Raw genomic sequence first — 10,120 nt, forward strand, 5'->3', positions numbered from 1 at the left:
CAGAAATCTTGCTTGTTTGTAGGTGACCAAATACTTATTTTCCACCATAATTTGCAAATAAATTCATTAAAAATCCTACAATGTGATTTTCTGGATTGTTTTTTCTCATTTTGTCTGTCATAATTGAAGTGTACCTATGATGAAAATTACAGGCCTCTCTCATCTTTTTAAGTGGGAGAACTTGCACAATTGGTGGCTGACTAAATACTTTTTTGCCCCACTGTACATATAAATACGCATATATACATATCTATTTTCCTTTATTACCCTCCACCCCTCTTCCAATTGGAGCAAACCAGTGAACAACAACACTTAGGCCTGTATTTCCAGCTTATACATACTATATACATTTTAAGGACACAGTCTATTTTACAATAGTTCTGTTTTGTTTGTTTTTACTCCTGTCCTTCCTCTACCCTCAACCTCTCCCATCTATTTCTGATGTCCATCTGGTTTGCCATATCTTTCAAACTGTGCTCTTTCACCAACGTTCTTAAGCTATATATGTTTTACGGACACAGTATGTTTAACATTAGTTATCTTGATGTTATTAGTCCCAACCTTCAGCTCCATTTAACCCCTCACATCTATCTCTTAACACCATCCATATTGGATTTCTATTTGCCATATATTTTTCAACTGTGCTGTGATGTTTCACAAAAGTTCTGAACCTTTCTATTCTCATTGTTTCTACAGATTGTCAATTGAAAATAAACATTTCTGCTAAAAGTATTATTGTATTATTGATCGATTGACTATGACTTTTCAGATCACCCTGTAGTGCTATCTGCAGCTCCAAGTAAATATTGCAATTCTTCAGCCATTCCTTGACCTGTGACCAAAACCAAGCTACATCTGGACAGTACCAAAACAAATGATCTAATGATTCTGCCTCTTTGCAGCAAAATCTGCAGACCTGGTGTCACGTATACTCTCTCTCCGGACTCTAGGTCATCAGGCTGCTGATTATCCCGTAAACCTGTCACCATTGTCTCGCGCACCAGCGCCTCATGACACTCACCTGGACTTCATCACCTCCTTGATTATCTTCCCTATATCTGTCACTCCCCTTGGTTCTTTCCTCAGGTGTTATTGACTCTGTTCTGATGTCGGTGCGTTGGTTGTGTTTCGTGTTAATTGGTTCTATTATTTATTAAAACACTCACTGCCTGTACTTTCTTCCCGACTCTCAGCGCAGACACGGCTGTCATTTTTTTTGGTCCTTAAATGAAACTGATGCTTTTTTATTTATCACAATTTTCTTTATCCAATTTTGGTCTTTAACGCAGGGCCGGCGGACAAGTTCCTTACTTTCTCCCCCTTCCACTTGCCTCTTCCATTTTTGTGGTAATGCTGCAATTAGGTGGTTGTAATTTTGGTTAAAGCAGACATTTCCGTATGTTTTTGTTAGCTGCATGTGTGAAAACTCCAGCTATTTATGATATGATATCAAGATTATACACTGCTCAAAAAAATAAAGGGAACACTTAAACAACACAATGTAACTCCAAGTCAATGACACTTCTGTGAAATCAAACTGTCCAATTAGGAAGCAACACTGATTGACAATAAATTTCACATGCTGTTGTGCAAATGGAATAGACAAAAGGTGGAAATTATAGGCAATTAGCAAGACACCCCCAAAAAAGGAGTGATTCTGCAGGTGGTGACCACAGACAACTTCTCAGTTCCTATGCTTCCTGGCTGATGTTTTGGTCACTTTTGAATGCTGGCGGTGCTCTCACTCTAGTGGTAGCATGAGACGGAGTCTACAACCCACACAAGTGGCTCAGGTAGTGCAGTTCATCCAGGATGGCACATCAATGCGAGCTGTGGCAAAAAGGTTTGCTGTGTCAGTCAGTGTAGTGTCCAGAGCATGGAGGCGCTACCAGGAGACAGGCCAGTACATCAGGAGACGTGGAGGAGGCCATAGGAGGGAAACAACCCAGCAGCAGGACCGCTACCTCCGCCTTTGTGCAAGGAGGTGCACTGCCAGAGCCCTGCAAAATGACCTCCAGCAGGCCACAAATGTGCATTGTGCTACAGGCTACACTGTCATGGTGCACAGGCAGTACACAAGACTATGCTCATCATGTCTTAGCAGGATCAGATGGTGACAGGTGTCCCAGCAGGTTCAGACAGCCAGGGAAGTACAGTCTACGGAGCTCAGGTGAATTTTGTAGTATATTATATTAATTGGTGAACGGATAGAAAGTTCCATCTTGAATTGATGGGTAGACCTACGGTAGCTACAGGACAGCAGTTTAAAGCTACAGTCTGGGATCTGGGAATAATGGTCATTTCAATTATTGAACCGTTGATTCTATTCTTGGATTATATAATGTATAAATGTACACCAAGGTAATTATTTATCATGCCTCATCTTAGGAGGATCAGAAGGTGACAGGGGTCTCAGCAGGGTCAGGCAGCCAGGGAAGACCAGCCTGTGACGGTGCTGGGGTGATCTTTTGAAGATACCACACTTGATTCTCTTGGAAGCAAACACTGGACAAGCCAGAAGCTTCAAAGACGTAAACTATTTTAAGGCAGTCTGACAAACCTCAAGTTGATTTCCACACTATCAAAGGTCGATAGAGGCTTTTCCCAATGATACAAAACATGACAACGTGTGGCTCACTTGGTAGATCATGGCACTTGCAATGCCAGCGTTGTGGGTTTGATTCCCATGTATGAAAATGTATGCACTCACTACTGTAAGTTGCTCTGGATAAGAGTGTCTGCTAAATTACGTAAATGTAAAAAGGTGAGGAAAATCTGGGAGACACTACTGATGATGAATGGATACAGATATGTTTGAATGCACAGTCCTGTTCATATCATCACAGACATAAACTACTGCACGTTAAGACCATCCATAGAACATACTATATGCCTGTGTAACTGATATATCAATGCACTCAGAAATGTACTTTCTCTGCTGATGGTCTAAAACACAAAAGGGGACATAGTTGCATGTTATGATCTTCTGAATTCTGGCAAATATGATTTCATCTCAACATGTCTACAGATTCTCTTTGTTTTTGTTTGCTTGGATTGTAACGGCTGTTGGAAGGAGAGGACCAAGGTGCAGCGTGGTACGTGTCCATATTTATTTAATGAACACTAAAATAACAATGAGAACGACCAAAACAGTTCTGGCTGGTGCAGACACAAAACAGAAAACAACTACCCACAAAACACAGGTGGGATGAGGCTACCTAAGTATGGTTCTCAATCAGACACAACGATAGACAGCTGCCTCTGATTGAGAACCACACTCGGCCAAACACATAGAAATATAAAACATAGAACAAAAACATAGAATGCCCACCCCAACTCACACCCTGACCAAACCAAAATAGAGACATAACAAAGGAACTAAGGTCAGGGCGTGACATGGATACGTTGATACTGGAGACTTATGAGAAAAAACGGTGTAATCTAGCATTTATAGCGGCTAAGAAATGCTTTGCCATTAATTGCAAGGCTGGTTATCCTCCCACAATGTCACAATGGATGGCATAAATGTCAAGTTATGTATCACTTTATTACAAGATTAATGGTATACTGTGCAATTTTCATAAGGTCTGGGTGCTTTATATGGAATACTATATGACAAAAAGGGTCTATTGAAAACATGAGATTTATTTTAGTCCAGCAGTCACAAATATAAAGTGCTTTTCATTTGTATTTTTCAGGGCACATGAGATTTGCACCTGTCATTGAGACCGCGGGATGACACAGTCCTTAAATATGGGGATTGTCTCAATGCACAATTGCACGACTCTCTCCAGAATGCGCTCTCTCTCCCTCCATTTTGTGGGTACTCATTGTTTTATAACTTCATTGTTTGCGGTGTCTATCAATTATCCATTACCTATTTCACCAGTAGTAACTTACATTTACTGTTAATTCCCATAATTTCTAGTCTGCAATATTTGTTTGGATAAGGTAATATCTTTTATTTATTTATTTTCCTCCCCAATTTCATGGTATCCAATTGGTACTGTAGTTAGTCTTGTCCCAACGTTGCAACTCCCATGGGAGAGGGGAAGGTCGAGAGCCGTGAGTCCTCCGAAACACAACTCAGCCAAGCCACACTGCTTCTTGACACGATGCCTGCCTAACCCGGAAGCCAGCCGCACCAACGTGTCGGAGGAAACACCGTACACCTGGCGACCGTGTCACCAGCTCGTACACCTGACATTGCGCCCAGCTCGCCACAGGAGTCGCTAGTGCGCGATGGGACAAGAACATCCCTGCCGGCCAAACCCTCCCCTAACCCGGACGACGCTGGGCCAATTGTACGCAGCCCCATGGGTCTCCCGGTCGCGGCCTGCTGTGACAGAGCCTGGACTCGAACCAGGATCTCTAGTGGCACAGCTGGCACTGTGCTGCAGCGCCTTAGACCACTGTGTGACTTGGGAGGCCCTTTGGTTAAGGTCATTTCTGTTAACATGAATGGACTAATTGTAAGTCGGTCTGGATATGAGCGTCTTCTAAATGACAAAAAAAGTACTTTAAAATGGAGATAGCCCACAATGTCACGGCCCATGCCATCACAGAAGACAGCCATCACAAGGATATAAGGTACCCTATCTTCCTATATGTATGGTGAGAATTAACGGTAAAGGAGAGGGGGAGGGAGAAGCAGAGGAGCAGCAGATACAGTATGGAACGTTTGCAGAATGTAAGGTTTAGTGCATGGGAAAAGGTGTGCTGGGGCACAGGTCTTGCAGCCACTCTGTAAAGATAAGGACATAACCTCCACAAGTTGCAAGAATTCCTCGGAGATAACAAGACAGTGAGTGCAATACGTGTGAGGAAACAACCCCATGTCGATAACCATTTACTTTACAGCCCTGTCTTTAGCAGGCAGTTACTTTGAAATGACTTGTTGAAATGGTAATTCCCTAATAACCGCATATTAATTCCAAGTTAGAACATTGACATAGCGCATGCTTTGTACCCTTTGGTACCAGGTAGTTAGCAATGGTGTTGAATTATTTGAAGTAAGTGCAAGAAAGTATCTATCGCTACCACATAGTGTCTTAGTAAATACCACCAATACCACGCTGTAAAATGAAGCGTAACCAGGCCTTCTGCTGTCATTGGCCCACGGCAAGGCGACCTGCAGGAGGTCAGGATGACCAAGTAGTTTAAGGTGCTGTGTTCAGGTCACAGCCTCTCCTGGAGGTGTGGATTCGAATCCCACTTTTGACATTACTTTAGCGGCTTGTCATCTCAAGGGAGTTTCCATGGCAAACTTGCTCCTAGCTCCACCGAAGAAGGGAAATCGCCTCAGCACAGCCAGCTGCAAGAGAGTTAGTCGTGTCCAAGGGGTTAAGAACGGACTAGAACTCTATTGGGATCTACTTGTGCAGGTTTGAATCCTGCTGACTACAGCTCTATGTTTTGTCAGCCCGTTTGGAAGCTGTCTTTCCCGTAGTCGAAGAACTCCAAACAACATGGTTCACTCCTAACAAAAGGTAGACAGACAGAATTAAAGAAGACAGGTTAAAGGTTAGGTTAGACAGGCTAAAGAAATGATTTTTAAGCCTTGAGACAATTGAGACATGGATTGTGTATGTGTGCCATTTAGAGGCTGAATGGGCAAGACAAAAGATTTAAGTGCCTTTGAAAAGGTTATGGTAGGTATTAGGTTCCAGCCGCACCGGTTTGAGTGTGTCACGAACAGCAGCGCTGCTGGGTTTTTCACGCTCAATAAGTTTCCTGTGTGTCACAATAACGGTCCACCGCCCAAAGGACATCCAGACAACTTGACACATTTGTGGGAAGCATTGGAGTCAACATGGGCCAGCATCCCTGTAGAACGCTTTCGACAACTTGTAGAGTCAATGCCCCGACGGAAAAGGGGGAGGAGGGTTGCAACTCAATATTAAAGCTAATTTCCTGCAATTCTACACATATTGCCACGGGCAGAGAGAAACATCTGCAGTTTTATGATAACTTTAGCAGTATATGCAAACATTTGGTGACCCAGAAAGAAAAGAAAAGTGATAGCAAACACTTGATTGACAGAATACGTTTTCGTCTTGCCGCTACACTGCATCTGACTAGGTAAACAACTTCATTTGCAGTTAATGTGGACTGAAGCACTGGGACTCGGACTCCAGCCATCGGGACTCGTGACACAACTTGTGACTCGACCATTGATGACTTGGACTCGGACTGACGCACAGGGGACTTAGTCTCAGATATCCTCGACCTTGGAGCTACGTAAGCCTATAAGCAACGGCACAGTGTCTGGGGGAGAATGTCAGCTTTTCTCTGACATTTTGAAAGGGGACAAAAAAATGTTATGTGGATGTTTCTCAACTTTCCCAACAAATCACGGATTTTGGTCGGCGGGGCTGAAAATGCAGGAATTGTGCTCCGAACTTACGCTTGAACGTACAGATGTCTCACAATTTCGCAATCAAAGATGGCGGAAGTAAGCCGTCCGGCTCATGGACTACAGCCCACTGGGCAGTCTACATCAATTCAAGGTCTATTCCACGTTGGTTTAACATCATTTCATTGAGATGACGTGGAAACAACGTCGATTCAACCAGTGTGTGCCCAGTGGAAGGGGACTTCAGACTCTGACTCGAGGTGTAATGACTTGACTCTATCACTGTATAGTATCAGCAATTCTCATTCAGATGAGACAGACTGGTCTCATTGATTAACAGATATTACTGAAACTGAGATTTTTTTTGATAAAAAAAAAATATATATATTTATTATATTAAATATAAGGCAACATACAAACAGTACATACAAGCAGTACACAGGGGGAGAAACATTAACAACAACCAAAAACGAGGAATAAATCAATCAAGTAGGTCAAAACAAATTGTGTTGCAGTTCTTGTGTTTTTTTCTGGTGAATAAACATGACTATACTAAGAGCAGTGTAATTACACCTTTGGGCACAGGATGGTGCAAAGCATGCATACTCCTGAACAAGAATACACCACAATATATACACAAACATACACGTACAAACCACACGTACACATATAGCCTATAATAGCAGCCAGATATCCTAAAGTGATGACTAGGGACAGATCCTAGATCAGATTCTGGGTGTACGTGATAGCCTAGGATCAGTTGGTTATTGAACTTAATAGCCTAGGATCAGTTTGGCTATTGAACTTTCTAATATGCAAATGGATTTGATATAATACCCAAACTTTACACAACACAAAATTGGGTTCAAACAAAAGAAATTGAAAGTTTTTTTCCCACAGCTGTTGAAGCTGATAAGATTATTAGCTTTTCTTGAAAGGACATGTTGAAATGTGGGTTGTAACCAAAGAGCATAAGAGCAGGAATGATCCATTAGCGTCCCACTTTAAATGACATTCAGCATATAAAGGCTTCATAAAGCCTTCATAACGCCTTCATAAGCACTCCATAAATGTGTTACAAAGCATCTATAAGCATATGTCATGCTTTATAAAGGCTTCATAAATGTGGCATAACTGTATGACAATCACCAATGTCAAACATAATATAAACATGTGCTTTGTAAAGGGTGGCATGTTGTGGTGAAGGATGGCTCACGCTCTGTGAAGTCATGTTAGTCACAGTACACCTAATCTCGTTCCCAGACACTTCTGCCCAAATGTACAAGTCTGGTGGACCAACGCATTAAACTTGGCCTTCATTAGTTGGGTTACATTTCAAGTCAAATTTTTAAGAAGAGAAATTTTGGAAATGGACAAGATTTTGCCATAATTATGACTTTGTGTCTGTGTTAACCTTTTCTCAATCTAGGGGGTGCTGTTTCCACTTTGGAAAATATCGTCTCCAAATTAAACTGCCTCATACTCAATTCTTGCTCGTACAATATGCATATTATTATTACTATTGGATAGAAAACAATCTCTAGTTTCTAAAACCGTTTGAATTATGTCTGTGGGTGAACCAGAACTCTTTCTGCAGCGAAATCCATGACAGGAACTGCGAAGGTCTGAAAACGAGGCTCTGTTCTCAGATCAGTTTAAAGCTCTGTATGTATCCTATGGGTCGACATGAACTGCACCCGCCTTCCCCTGGATGTCAGTAACCAATGAGAAGTGGAATGGAGTGTCTACGTAGTTCTCAGAGCTTATAAAAGGCCAAGGAACGAAGTGCGCTCTCTTTTCGTCGTTCGTCATTGCGCAAAGCAAGACCTCAAGATGGCATTTTGAAACGCTCAGTTATCGGCCTTAGCTATATCCGTCTGTAATTTAATTCGATATAGGTGTTAGAAACATCATAACGAAGTTATTTTAAACCGAGTTATATCAGTTTATGCGAGTATATTGCTATTTTCGGAATTTCCTTAGTATTGCGTTTTGGGATTTGGGAATGTTGTGGCCACATAGCTATTGTTAGCTGCTAATTCCGAAGTTGAAGACGACGTTTTACAACCAAGCAACGATTATTTTGGACAAAGGACATCTTGCCCAAGATTCTGATGGAAGCTCGTCCAAAAGTAAGAACTATTTATGATGTTATTCCGTATTTATGTGGAAAAATGTAAACGCATTTGTCCGCCGTTATTGCGGCACTAGTCTGGCTGTAACGCACACTGTATGTCTAGTAACGTTAATTTTAAAAATCTAACTCAGCGGTTGCATTAATAACTAATGCATCTTTCATTTGCGTCCAACCTGTATTTTTTAGTCAATCTAATCGATAAATAATCGTAAACTTAGGTGCCTTTCCAAGATGGCGCCGGCCAGAATGCATGACCTGTTGCCACTGATCACATTGTATAACAACGATTTGTGCTGCTAAATATGCACATTTTCGAACAAAACCTATATGCATTGTGTAATATGATGTTACAGGACTGTCATCTGACGAAGTATATCAAGGCTAGTCCAAAATTATATATCTTTTGCTGTATTGTTACGATCGCTAACCTGTGCTGCTGGTAAATTGCTTGTGTTTCTGGCTATTGTGCTAAGCTAATAGATTTACATATTGTGTCTTCCCTGTAAAACATTTAAAAAATCAGAAATGATGGCTGGATTCACAAGATGTGTATCTTTCATCTGGTGTCTTGGACTTGTGATTTAATGATATTTAGATGCTAGTATTTACTTGTGACGCTATGCTAGGCTATGCTAGTCAGCTTTTTTACTGTGGGGGGTGCTCCCGGATCCGGGTTTGGGAGGAATTAGAGGTTAACTAGTGATGACCAGGGGAAATGCTTTTGCTGACAGAGGACATAGCCTGATGACAAATACTTTACTCAGTAAGGTCACTCCCATAGAATTCTATGGCCACTCCCACTAAGGCCAACTTTGAATGGTTGATATCCCAGGCTTATATGTGTTGTGTGCACAAAAGCCTTATCCAAATCAACTTACAGTCATGCGTGAATACATTTTTATGTATGGGTGGTCCTGGCAATCGAACCCACTATCCTCGTGTTGCAATGCTCTACCAAGATGCATGACAAGGTTATACATGCTTTGTGACGCCTCAATGTAATACGATTTATAAGCCTTTATTGAGCAGTGCTTACGCCACCCTTTATAAAGCACAGGTTTATGTCATATTTGACGTAGTGGTTGATGTCACATTTATGCTCAGTTGTGGGTAATTATATAAAAAAATATTTTACAAAGTTTAAACTGTTGAATTTTGTGAAGAATATTGTTATATACTCTGTTTTTATAGTTTATTCACCGTTAGTCAGCAGCTCTACACTAAATCAGTTTCTCTGGGTGTGCGCCAGCTCATGCTTTTGATTAGAATACTGTTCAATCAAAATCAATAGCCTGACTATTTCTTGTTGAAAAGAGTCTCATAAGATATCCTACTGGTAATGAGAAATACAAGTGAGTCAAAATTCTGACATCCAGCCCCCATCTCCCTTAATCTGCATCGGAAGCACACGTAAAGGAGCTGCGACTCACCAAATGTTTCAGAGAAAACAAGTTATGATATTGCATACATTTGATCAAATGCTTGCAGCCAAACAAACCAATAATACTGTCCGCATCTTGTTCTTTTCCTGTGTTTTGTTGGTATGTGTGACGTTTATTTATTTAATAAAATGTCATCATAATAGCCAGATTAAGTTTGAGAGGAATAGTCAGAGCGATAGTCAATAT

The sequence above is a fragment of the Salvelinus sp. IW2-2015 genome, linkage group LG4q.1:29 (genome assembly GCF_002910315.2).
Source record: "Salvelinus sp. IW2-2015 linkage group LG4q.1:29, ASM291031v2, whole genome shotgun sequence".
In the NCBI taxonomy this organism is placed as follows: Eukaryota; Metazoa; Chordata; class Actinopteri; order Salmoniformes; family Salmonidae; genus Salvelinus; species Salvelinus sp. IW2-2015.